The 12,186-nt window shown below is 41.3% G+C and overlaps 1 protein-coding gene across 1 annotated transcript in view; it reads left to right on the top strand.

The window, feature by feature from the left end:
* Positions 1-12,186, top strand: part of ATXN1 (ataxin 1) — a 362,359-nt gene that overhangs the window by 13,606 nt on the left and 336,567 nt on the right. The window contains exon 3 of the mRNA XM_058831292.1: positions 10,745-10,879. The gene's annotated coding sequence lies outside the window, so the exon portion shown is untranslated. The remainder of the gene's footprint in view (positions 1-10,744; positions 10,880-12,186) is intronic.

Genomic DNA, 12,186 nt, shown 5'->3' with positions numbered 1-12,186 from the left:
CTCTTTCACCTGCTCTGTGAATCCACAGGAAACAGTCAAGACATCCTAAGACTGTATCTGAAGGCATCCCACGGCAACACCTGGTCTGAAAATGTCTCTCTTGAAGCTGGACAGGAGAAAGGTCTCTTCTTGTGACATTTATTTTGGAATATTCATCAGCTAAGGAGGCCTGGAATCTACTTTCCTTACTTACCATGTGTTTTTGTGGGCAGCTTGCCCTCCATTTTACCCTGCTGAAGTATTCTGGGATATGTTACCATGGTCCTCTTCCATGGAGTGGCTTTTCAGTGAGGAACAGCAGTCTTCCCAGACCTGGGGTTAAGGCTAGCAAAGGATGACAAAGCTTGAGGTGTCCTGGTCCTCTTGTCTCATGGGATCAAGGCCAACAGTGTCTCCCACAGCAGTAGGTTTCCTGGGATAATTAGATGATAATTGTGAGCTTTTCTGTTCAGCGGCCCCACTGTAGTTTCCTCTCAGTACAGTTGCATTGAACTTAGTAGGAGATTGTTCAAATAAATAAGAAGTGTCTCAGATTTTAACCCACTAAGTTCCCGTCTTAGAGCAGCGATGTCATGACAAAGAGATGCTTTTGTTCTGATGTTGTATTTAGCAGAGATTTGGAACTTTTACATCCCAAACCCATGCAATTAGTGCAATAGAGAAAAGCCCTCTTCTATGCGTCTCACAACACCTCTGGGCGAGGAAGGGCCATTTTGTGTCAGAAGCTAAAACAGGCAAAATCAAGTAAAGGAGGCAGGGAAAGGCATTCCTCTGCCTTGGCAAAACCAGAAAAGGAGATGGGGAAGAACCCTCGAAGGAGGACTCAGACAAGTACAGAAGGATTAGTCTGTGATATACTGTACAAGGTAACCAGAGCCAAGCCTGGCAACAGGCAGCCCTGCAAAGCTCAGCTTCAGTGCTCTGTGTGCAAGGGGCTGTTGTCCATCAGCTCCAGCATGACCCTGTGCAGGCTGTTATCACAGCTGTTGGAAACTGTTATGTCAGTGTACCCTTTCAGTCTCTTCAGGAATAGAAGATGCTGTGCTCTTTTGGACTTTTTAATGCCCTGCTTAGTCTGGATCACAAGTTAGTGAGACATTGATAATTTTAACCATGTACTATACAGGCCTATTTATTTGTATTCCTGAGGTGTGCTTTTTGTTTCTGGCAAACACTTCCAGAGGAAGTTTATGCAGAAAGGAGCTGGAATAATTTCTCTTTCCTTACATTTTTATCGTTCTCTGCTAAACATTGTCATGTTATCACTGCATTTTTTAAAAAAACCCCAAACTTCTCTGTATGAAGTTTCCTTTAGACTCTGTGTCATTTTTTCCCCAATAATTTTGTAAAGGACAGTGTCAGTTTGGATTTTACCTTCATTAAAAATGCACTACAATTTGTGCTCTCAACTTTCACAAATACACCACAATGCCAATTTTACAATTGTGTTCCCTGCTTTTCTAGCCCTGCTGCTGTTTGATTTTCAGAGAGAAACAGAGAAACTAAATATTTATATGAGGAAAACGGTATGTGTATAATCAATAAATGGAAAAAACAGAGAAATAATTCCACCTCTGCTCTTTAAGTTTCAGTAATGCTGCATGTCAGCTGTTTCAGAGAGAAGTTGTACCCTTGTCCCAGCCTCAGCAGACATCCATTTAACTGCTTGTACTCCTTTTAGACTCCTTTGCATAAAAGAAAAACTCCCATTGTGTCTCAGAAATTCAATATGATATGGAAACCAGATAGGTTGTGTTGGTTTTTTTTAAATAAATGTCTTCTGCCCAACTTTAGTATGGCAAGGAAATTTGATTATCACTTGTTGACAGGTATGCAGGTCATGTCAAGTGTTTCTGACATGTCTATTTTAAGTTAAGCTACAATTTGTATTTTGATTATGACAGAGTAAAAAATACTTGGACAACAGATAGTCTTTGCCTGTGAATGAAAATTAGGAGGTGCAAGTTGTGGTCAGACAGGCTTCTGTTAGGGAGATGAGGCTTTGATTGGGTCACTGCCCAGAGGTGCTAATTAAAAAGAAAGAAACAAAACTTCATATCACGCTTACTCTCTTTGAAACAAAAACATCAGAGCAACACAGGAGAAATACTATGAAATGACTTGTGAAAGGCAACTGGAGATTTTCTGCTTGCCCATTTTGGTCAAGCGATAAAGTATCCATCTTCTGCTTAACTGTCTGTTTTATTCCACAAGCCTGCATTTCTGCAGCATTGCAGGATGCTTTAAGAGTGAAATACCCTGTGGGTCCTGGATCCTTTGGCTCTCAGCAGTGACTAACTCAGTCAGAGTCAGCAACTTAAACCCAGAAGGAAGCTGGTGTGAGGTCAGGAGCAGGAGTCCTAGCTGGCATGCCTGCGTGCTGGAAAAATTCGCCCCCTTCATGCCTTTTAGACTCAGCAGCAACAAGATCACTGCACAGCCCTCTGCAAGCCCCCAGGTCTGAAACTAAGGGTTATGTCTCTGTGTGGGGTCTGTAATGTCAGGAGCAAAATGAAGAGCCCAGTTAGAAGCCATTTATTGATGCCAGTATTTGAGGACACAGGCTCATGAGAAGTGGAGTCCAAATTTTGCTAACAAGGGCATTAGACTTGAGAGTAGTCCTCAATAGAACAAACTTTCAAACAAGCAGTTGTCACGTAAAGTCTGGAAGCAAGGAGTGTGTTGGTCAATACTCAGTTCTCTTCTTTTGGAAGCAGACTGGTTCTTGGAAGAAAAAAGTTGTCAGAGGATTTGAATGTTTCTGAAGGAGGGGGGTGCTGAAATTCTGCTGGATTCAGTGTCTGTTTGGTCTTTATCCAGCTCTGAGCTCAAAGGCAACACTTGTGATAATACACTTTCTTCACCATAGAGACAAATGCACCTCCTGAGGGAAAAAACAGTTGCTTTGACATTTCAGACTGGGAAACCTGTCCTTGACACATGCACAGGCCCTGATACATGGTGTCTTGGCTTTGCATGCTTACGGCTGTCTGGGAGGTTGGCATCGTCCCTGTTCAAAGGCAGTGGCATGCCAGCACTGCAGTGGTGAGGTCCCCAGCGGAGATGTTTGCACTGGGAAGGCAGCAGAGCATGGCAAATGCCATCTCTGTCATAGGAGAGGATGTTCTCTGCATTAGCCATGGTGTTGTGCACTTACTCACCCGTGGTAACGTATTTATGTTAGCGAAAGCCCCAACGAGGCAGGGGAGAAAAGAAACGGAGCTTATGTTATGTTGTGGCTGCCAGCAGTCACAAACTGCACTGTGGCAGGAAGCTGAGTGTAAGAATCAACTGTTTTCAGACTTCTTCTAAGAGCTGTAGTCTTGATTTGCAGAGCTGCCAAAGACCCACAGTACTTATGCTTTCAGCTGGATGGGGGAGTTGTTCTGGAAATCTGTCCAAGGGATTTAAAATCAAGCTCCTGGCTAGTAACAGCACTGTATGACTAAATATTGGTGTCCAAAGGAATAGATAGCACAGATAAAGTAACTAGGCACAGAGGTGACCATGCTAGAACATAAATCATTAATTTGAGAGATAAGGTGAAACACAAATAAGGGGAATATTTGTTTTCCACAGTATTTCTCCTGTGGTTCTGCAGCCATAGTCCCCGTTTCATAACACTAGCTGGCCAAGACTGTGTAAAAACTCAACCCAAACAAATGTACTCTTGGCTTCATTGGTGAGGCTCTGATAGTTTTGGAGAGTTCAATACAGCCAGCTTTGCTGCCTGTGTGTGCTTCTTCACCACGGTAATTCTCCTTCAGCGGAATAAGTGCTTAGTGCCTGTCTGATTATAGAGCTGAGGTTATGGGCCCATAAAACCAGAGGACACCAAGAGATAATCTCTACATGTGCAATCACATCCAAACACAAACTATGCCATTAGTATTACTTACTTCTAAAGCACCATTATCCCTGCATTGTTCTCTCTCATTAACAATTAGTCATTCAGACCCTTGAGAACTTTAATATGATAATCCCTACAAGCTCATCAGGCAAATCTCACACGGTCGCGATGTTCCATGCAAGATTTATAAGATGGAACTGGCTGGATGTGAATGTGGGAGTAACGGTCCATAAGCAAATGTGACATAAAAAGAAGCCAGCCAGGAATGTTGCCTACTGAACTCAGAAAGCCTGGCTGTAGTGGGAGTGCTGTTATTTCAAAATGGCTTTTCATCTTTTGGGGTGGAAAGGAGTCATTTTGTCATAGGAGAAGAAGCAACTGCATAATGTCCATGGTATTTAGACACTGGTCAATGAAAGTCAGCCCCTGCTTTTGAAACTGTGTAGCTGTATGCGTTTTCTATTTGAATGTTGTGTTAAGAGAGCCTGTGCTCCTCCACTCCCTCCCCCTTCTTTTCAGCAAAAAGAGACCTCACCAACAAAGAGAAAATAGATTGAAAGCTCTCGCATCCAGGCTCTTTCAAGCAAAGCTTGAGAGAGACTTTGGCACATAATGTCTCTAACATTATGTTCACTGCCCTTAGAAAGCAATAACCCAATGCATTCTGCTGGCAGTTAGCAAGTGCAGTGATTTCAACACAGATGAGAGAAGAGAGGACAAAGAAAGAATATGCTTAGAGCATCCCTTTCACTATGAACCTAGGGGCCAGCTGGAGTGTTTACAAAGCTCTAAGGCCAGCCAGCAGGGAGTTGCAATAATCTAATTTTAATTATGTGACAAAAGCATGAAGAATCATTTCAAGGGCTAACAGAGGAAAAGAGTTGCAGCCTGCCAATATTCCTTAGATGGTAAAAGAAGACAAGTTAACTCACAGAATTTAGTTGTTTCTCAAAAGACTAAATGGGATCTATCACAACTCCCAGCCTGCTGTTGTTAGAGAACAAACTGGTTGCCAGGAAAAGGCTTTAGATCTAGTCAAAGAAAGTTCCCAAGAGGCATTCAGGAAAAGCAGCAATACCTATGCTACTCTTATTAAAGAAAAGATATACTCTACCAGCAAGCAAACAAAGTCCTGTAATCATGTGAAACTGGCCAATATGAAATGCTGTGTGTACAAATATACATGCACTATATATATATATATGTGTGTGTGTGTGTACACTGGGTATAAATTGGTAGGCCTTTAATCCGAGTTCTCCAGGATCACAACAATAAAACAGCTATTTTGCTGTCCCAAGAAAAGCATAGAAATGAAAGGAGAGGGAAAGGGAAGGAGAGAGGAAGGGGAGGGGAAGGGGTAACGGGCAAGGGGGAAAGGGCGAGGCCCAAGTCTTCCGGCTTTGCACACATCCCAGCTTTTTGGCAGAAAAGGAGTGCTGTCTCCTGACAATAACAGAACAGACAGTTCACAGCAATGAGCCAAATATTTTTGACTCTACCACGCATAGGGTCATAGTGACAGTGTGGAGAAACCAGTGACATTTCATGCTACCAGAAGATGAACCCATAGGTAATTATTGTAAGATTTTCTTTCTGTATGAAGACTGAATCCAATAATACTTAATACAAGATTATCCTTAATTTTATTTTTCAGTAATACTTTATGCTTTCTTCGTTCTCTTTAATCTGCTGATGCATAGGGATTTTGTGCTTTGATTTTATTATTGCTTGAGACATCTAGTAGTGAACAAAACTTCAGTCTTTTGCAGAGGAATTGTTGGAAATATTGCATTTCTAAGCAATTCACATTCAATAATTTAACAGTCAATGGGGCTTCATAGGAACTTTCACATAATGGCATAGCTTGTTTCAGAGCTTAGTGATATGCTGGAGCTGCTCCCCTTGCCACAGCATCACTTTGATGACAATGCTACATAGGATACCAAAAAGTGCAGGTAGCCTGGTTCTGCTTCTACTCTTCATTATCCCTTTAGGAGGAATAGCATGCTGCTGAATAAGTGCATGCCTTTCAAGTTCAAGAAATGTTTATAAGAGGTAAAATCTTTAGTTAAAGTACCTTATCATAATTCAGGGCACCTGTCATTTGAAAAAGGAGTATACTGCAATAATATGTATATTTTAGACAAATGCAGAATATGGTGTGTGTACTCACTGTTCCAGCATAGTTCTGGGTCTACAGTTTTGCAGAGAGAGTATATGGTAGAAAGAGGATTTGTCTCCTACCAATAGAAGAGCAAGTGAAAGTGATGTAATACTTATTGTGCATGTCTTCAAAATCAGTGTGGTTTGATGGAATCAATTAGGTCTTTCTGTAGAGTCTTTTGTAATGGAGGCCTCTACACAAATACAAATGATGACTAATAAGGCATTATACAAATCATTATTAATAAAGTAACAAACAAAAATTTTCTCTGCTAACATCCTATACTCTTTTCTTCTTTAAAATGGTCTCAGTGATAATCATTACTAAATTGAACCTCAGAGTAATTATTTACAGCAACACTGCCAGCAAATGTTGCCATGTGCAAATTACTTTTCCCCATTATGTGACACAGAAGTTCTTGTTCAATATTGTCATTCATACTTGCATAAATTGAGGCCTTTTTTCTGTCAATTTAGCCATTCTTGCTTGGGTTTTCCTTCCAATGCCAAGTGTTTTTGGCTCAGGTTAATACTTTTTGCATTTCTCTGGAGTAGGGTTTTAAGGTGTGATTTAGCATTCCTTTGCTTATTTTCAACCTTTCCCAGGCCCAGGTTTTAATGCTGACATCTTGCATACCCTGTGAAAATAAGAGTGCTGTCACATGTTGTCATGTTTTGCCATCACAGCTGGAATCAGGACCAGCTTCAGGCACAGATAAAGGAATCTCCTGACTCCAATCATCCATCCTTCTCAGTGACTGCCTGTGGTACCTGTGCTGGAGGAGATGACAAAGAGCTGTTTGACCACTCTTTGCTGTCTGGGCATCAATTCTTGTCACTGGTGACTGAAGGGGAACAAAGTGAACAAAGCAATAATTAGTTTGTGTGGGCTGGGCATGGCTCTCCCTTGCAGCAAAAGTCACTGATGCTTCTCTTGAGAGGTGCTACTGGGGCTGTTGAGAGATGTAGCACAGTGCTACACTGGGTCTTAAAATGTAAAAGAAATTGGTTTTGCAACTATACAACAACCATTAGCCTGTCAATGCTTGAATTCAGCTAAATGCCAGGTTGACATGAGTAAATGAAAGTTATTTTTGAGTGGTTCTAACCAAGCTGTAAGCTGTTCCTGACTCCTTGGAGCATTCTAGGCATAAAGTCAGATGCATGAATTCTGGGAAAATCATTTTATTCATTCAGGAAGCACATTAGAAAAGGTAAGAGTGGGGGGGAAAAAATTAGGAGAAGAATTTAGGGTTGTCATCGACTTTCTGGTGATATATATGTTTGTATAAAGGTTTATGACTGACTGACTGCTGACATGAATAATTCTTCAAATAGCTCTCACGCAAACATTATATACTCTACTGTTATTTTCTTAGTAACCTGGTGAGGGACATCTGCAGTTTCTGGAAAACTGAAGTCATTTGCAATGAAATTGGCAAACTAGGGCAGGGTTTGATAAACAGTTTAGAGGGAAAAAAACAGGGAAGGGTAAGGCCTTAAAACATTTGTTATTTTCCAAACAATCCTCTTTAATTTTTAATTTTAGAAGTGACCCTCTTTCACTTTTACAATGAATTTTCAAACGTAGGGTCTTGAAGTTAGATTTAAGAACTCCATATGCAACCCACAGAATTTTTTCTCTTATTTGATGCGGAGTCTGAAGTGAAAAGTCCATTATTCAATCAGTTCCAAAGGGTGTGAGTTTCAGAAGCCAGAACAGGTTACTGAGATGGGAGAGCAGGGCAGAGTGGAGGCAGTGATAAGCTCAGCACTAGCTGTTGGTTGACACTACAAAGATTGTTTTTGTCAAGGGAAGAGGTGGAAATATTCCCTCCCCTTTTCTATTTCTTGTACTTTAAGCTTTAGTCCACACTGGCACTCCCAAATGCTTAAAAGCTGTTAATTTCAGCATTCCTCTTTCCCTCCAAGTTACCATAAGAATCATGAGGCTGTTTCCTAACAATATGCTTTTTCCTCTCCAACAAGATAACTTTTTCTCCAACTGGGAAGATGCCTAAACCCAGACCAGATGCCTTGTGAAAATTTCTCTCCCTTCATATACGTTTGGAGTTTTCTAATGTTAGGGACACCCTATATTGGGAATCTTCAAACACCAAGAAAGACCAGAGTCTTTGTGGACTCTCAGCTATGAAAAAACTGTGATATTTTTGTGAGGCAGACAAGGCATATCCATAATTAAAAAGAAAGGTCTGGTTTTGATTTTGTTGACTGACATCCTCAGCAGTCAAATGGTTAGTGGGATACTGTGGACTTATAGATCCTTAGGAAAAATGTTCAAAAAGGATGTATATTAGTCAAAACTGTTAGACAAAGAAGAATGTACAAACATATAAGAATATATTTAGGAATGTGGCTACCAGTTATACATCAGTGTTAATTGCAGTGAATACAGAGTCGTGTATGTAATACAGCCTAATGTTTCAGCCCTACCCTAGGCACACACTTGTGTCTTCACGAAGTACTGACCTGGCATCATCAGCTTGTCAGCTCAGATTCCAGGAGGACTGTCTGGTAAATTCATGGATTGAATATAAGCAGGGAGAGAGTCCAGAAGTTTACCCACTGCTCCATCTAGTGCTTGTTTTCAGTATCCTGCAGGATCGTGAAATAGCTTGTTCTTTTGAAGGCTAATATGGATATACCTAGGAGCAGCTTAGCTGCTGGAGAGCACTTGTAGTCTACTGACTTCCTAGCTCATGAGGACTATCCATCAGAAAGTCTTCTCTTCAGCAACCTCTCCATTTTTTATTTTTTTTCCTTTTTGCCCGTCAGCCAGCAAGTGCTCACGAAGAATGTTTGAACTGCTGCTGCAAAGCAGTGATCTTCCAGGAACTGTTACAGGAAAAGGAATATGGTAAAGCACGAGACTTACCAATTGCTAGAGCTGGTGACAAAAAAACCACAGTATTTGTGACAAGCAGACTGGATACTGGTTAATGAGTTTCATATTTTACATGACTGTTTATTGACTACAGTAGCTTGTTTCTACCGGGTAAGTATTAAATCATGGTATAACTATAAGTATTTTGGTAGTGTAGTCAAAGGTACATTATATTGAGGATAGAGGAAGGAATACTACACTGGTCAGAAATGTGAGGAAAACATTGTTTCAGATAGGTTGTGCCCACTCTCGTAACTGAACGTGTCAAGGAAGATTTCTGAGGATAAACAACCTTGTCAGTAGTTCAGTTGTCAGAACAGCCTCTGGCAGTAGTTACACTGGCCAGCTAGCACTGTTCCAACAGCCCCCAGGCACAATACAGAGGACACTCTGGATCAAGGACCATTTAATAGGATATATGATGACATTCCATGCCACTTGACTCCAGGCACATTTAATTTCTCACTGTAGAGGAAGTCACAGTATAACACAGTGTTTTACTGAGGATTGTGATCCCTTGTAGTCTCAGGCTGAGAGCTTTGGCTCAGTAATTCCAACTCTAATAGCTCATGTTTTTAGCTCTGGGCATCCAGGGAGTGTAACAGGAAAGGTAATGGCTCTCACAGCTAAGCGAGGGTAGCACTTCAGAAGGAAGTTTTTAGTGCCAGCAGGACTTTCTGCAGCGGGAACGTACTCTTTTGATTTTTAAGTGTGACTCTAATCTCATCAGCTCTCAGAGATGCTATCACCAATAACCATTACCTTCCATATCACTAACTGGCTTTAGTATCTTCCAGAATATAAACAGAATGAAAATAATGGAAGCAGTCATATCAGCATACTGTAGTATCCAGTCACTATGTATTGCCACAGAAAACTAAATGCTCTCATGTGGAGGAGAGAGAACTTTCCCAGTGCTGTCTTTGCAAATATTTTTCTGAATTTGTTTATGTTTACCTTATTCATTTTCCTTCCCCACTTTCCTCCAAAGCAAAACAATTCTTATTGTGAAAAGTGCCAGAGAGGAGGAACAGATCTAGCACCTGAGATGTTCAAGTATTAAAAATAAAAGATAGCCTGTTAAGTACAAAGCACAGAAGGAACAAGAGAAAACTGTATATAAGGGGAGTGGAAAAGTGATGATAGTGGGCAAGTTTATTCTGCTATGTATATATAAGTCGGGTCTCTATTTCAGAACAAATCACTCCACAGAATGAAATCCCAGGCAGAAGGGTTAATGGGGTAGCTGTGAGTGAGGGTACCCAGGGCTCACACATGCAGATAGGGCATTCTAGCTTGTCTCTGTCCTCACCCTCTGCAAGATAGTGTCAGTCAGCTGGAAACACATCTCCAGAGCTGGCTGCTTCATGGTAAGGAGGGCCTGTGACCAGAACTTATGTATGGTATCTTTGCAGGAGACCTCTGTTAATATCCCCGGCAGGATCTCTTTATCCTGTGCCTTCCTAATCTGCAAGTCAACAGGAAAAGAGAGGGAATTCATTGTGCTAAATTGAGTTCCTGCTGTGTGTGATCGATACTGACTTTACTTTGTAAAGTTGCCTCTTTGTTTTATCAAAACTTCATGTTTTGTTTTGCTTTGCTTTGTTTTTCAAATGAAGGAGAGAAATAATATTGTTATTGACATTCTGGGAGGGACTTTTCTATCCTAAAGCACCCTGGTATCCAGCCCTCCCTCCTCATTAATCCTGCCCTTTCCCCATGCCTGCTGCTCCCAAACCTTCCCCTGCACATTAAGATGTAGAAGTCTTACACCAATTGGGATATTTTCAGTATTTGCTTCTACAGTCACTGAAGTATTTTTTCAGTGTTTGCTGACTCTGTGCTGGGAAAACATGGTTTCTCTTGATATGCTGCCTGAAATAAGAACTCTTGGCTCCTCAAAAGAAACCAGCTCTTCTGACAGAAGTTGAAAAGAGGACGAGTTGTTTTGAAATGTAAAGGTAACATTGAAAAACAAAGGGAGGCTGAAGGCTCTTGGTTAATTTTTTTCTCATTTACAATCCTTCTGTACCCTTAGTACTACAGTCTGTAATTAAATGTAAAGTTCTGTATATATAGGAAGTAGTGACATTATTTACTGACCCTTTCTGGCATTAAGCTTCTTGAAGTCGTGCCAAACCATCGCATTGTGCAGCACAATTGTGCTCCCACCATTCAGTATTTTGGCTTGGTCTGAAGTGTGCTGAGAGAGACAGGCAGCTAATGCAAAGCTCTAAGGAACAAATTTAGTTTCATCATTCTGGATAACATTAAAAGTGAGAACAGAGCAATTTAGGAAACAGTGCAGCTTCACAAGAGAGAGCTCCCGAGAGCTGCTGCAGCACACTAGCTCAGCACTACAGGCTGTTTATAAAACAGAGACTTATGCAACATAAAACCATTTGGATCTTGAGTTCAAATGCCTCAAAATTGGAGGCATCTCAGTTCCTGCCAGCTACTCCTGTCTATCGAATATTAAGGCTTATTTGGGAATTTGGTCTAGGTGTGTATTTTGTGTCTCCCCGAAGGAGGAGCATATGTAAGGCACTATGTAGGGCACAGTGGTCAACTGTGTCTTGCTTTTTGTGAGAAAAGCATTTGTCCCAGCTGTTCAGACATTGTTTTGAAATCGGAAGATCTTGGTAGTCTAGCAGCAAGGACTGATATTTTAAATGGAACATTCTTCTTCAGTGTGTAAAGAACTGCAGTGCAGCAAGGACAGGAAAAAGCCTAGTGACTCCTCTGCATGCTGGAGAGAAGGCAAACTGGGTCATAAGGAACAGTATCAGGAATAGAGGAACAAAATGAGGAAGGGAAGAGAAAGAGACAAAATCGGTAAGAGGGGAGAAGGAAGACAGACTCATGAAGGGAGGAACTCTGACCATGCCCCACAGGGACCTCGAGCAGCACTCGCAGGAATGAGCTTTATGGACAAACACGAGTGTCAGCCTCAGGCAAAGGAGCCTCACCCTGCAAGCTCCCACCAGCACAGGATCCTGGCTATTGCCTTTCCTTTAGACAGATGCAAAACCCCCATTAAAGCAAAACCGGCCCCTGATCCTCTGATTGTTTTGAGTATTTCTTTCCCTTTCTCTGAACTCTTAATTTCAGCATCACACAGAACATTTCCCTTCGATAGAGGGGACTCTTGTAGGAAAAATCTCTGAGAAAGATGGCTGGCATTGCTTTCTGTGGCAGAGTTGCCTCTGGTGTAAGAGAAGAAGCAAACTGATAGTACATACATCATTTTACTTCCCTTGAACTTGTC

This window comes from Poecile atricapillus, chromosome 2 (genome assembly GCF_030490865.1).
Source record: "Poecile atricapillus isolate bPoeAtr1 chromosome 2, bPoeAtr1.hap1, whole genome shotgun sequence".
NCBI lineage: Eukaryota > Metazoa > Chordata > Aves > Passeriformes > Paridae > Poecile > Poecile atricapillus.
This window is presented reverse-complemented; position numbering and strand designations above follow the sequence as displayed.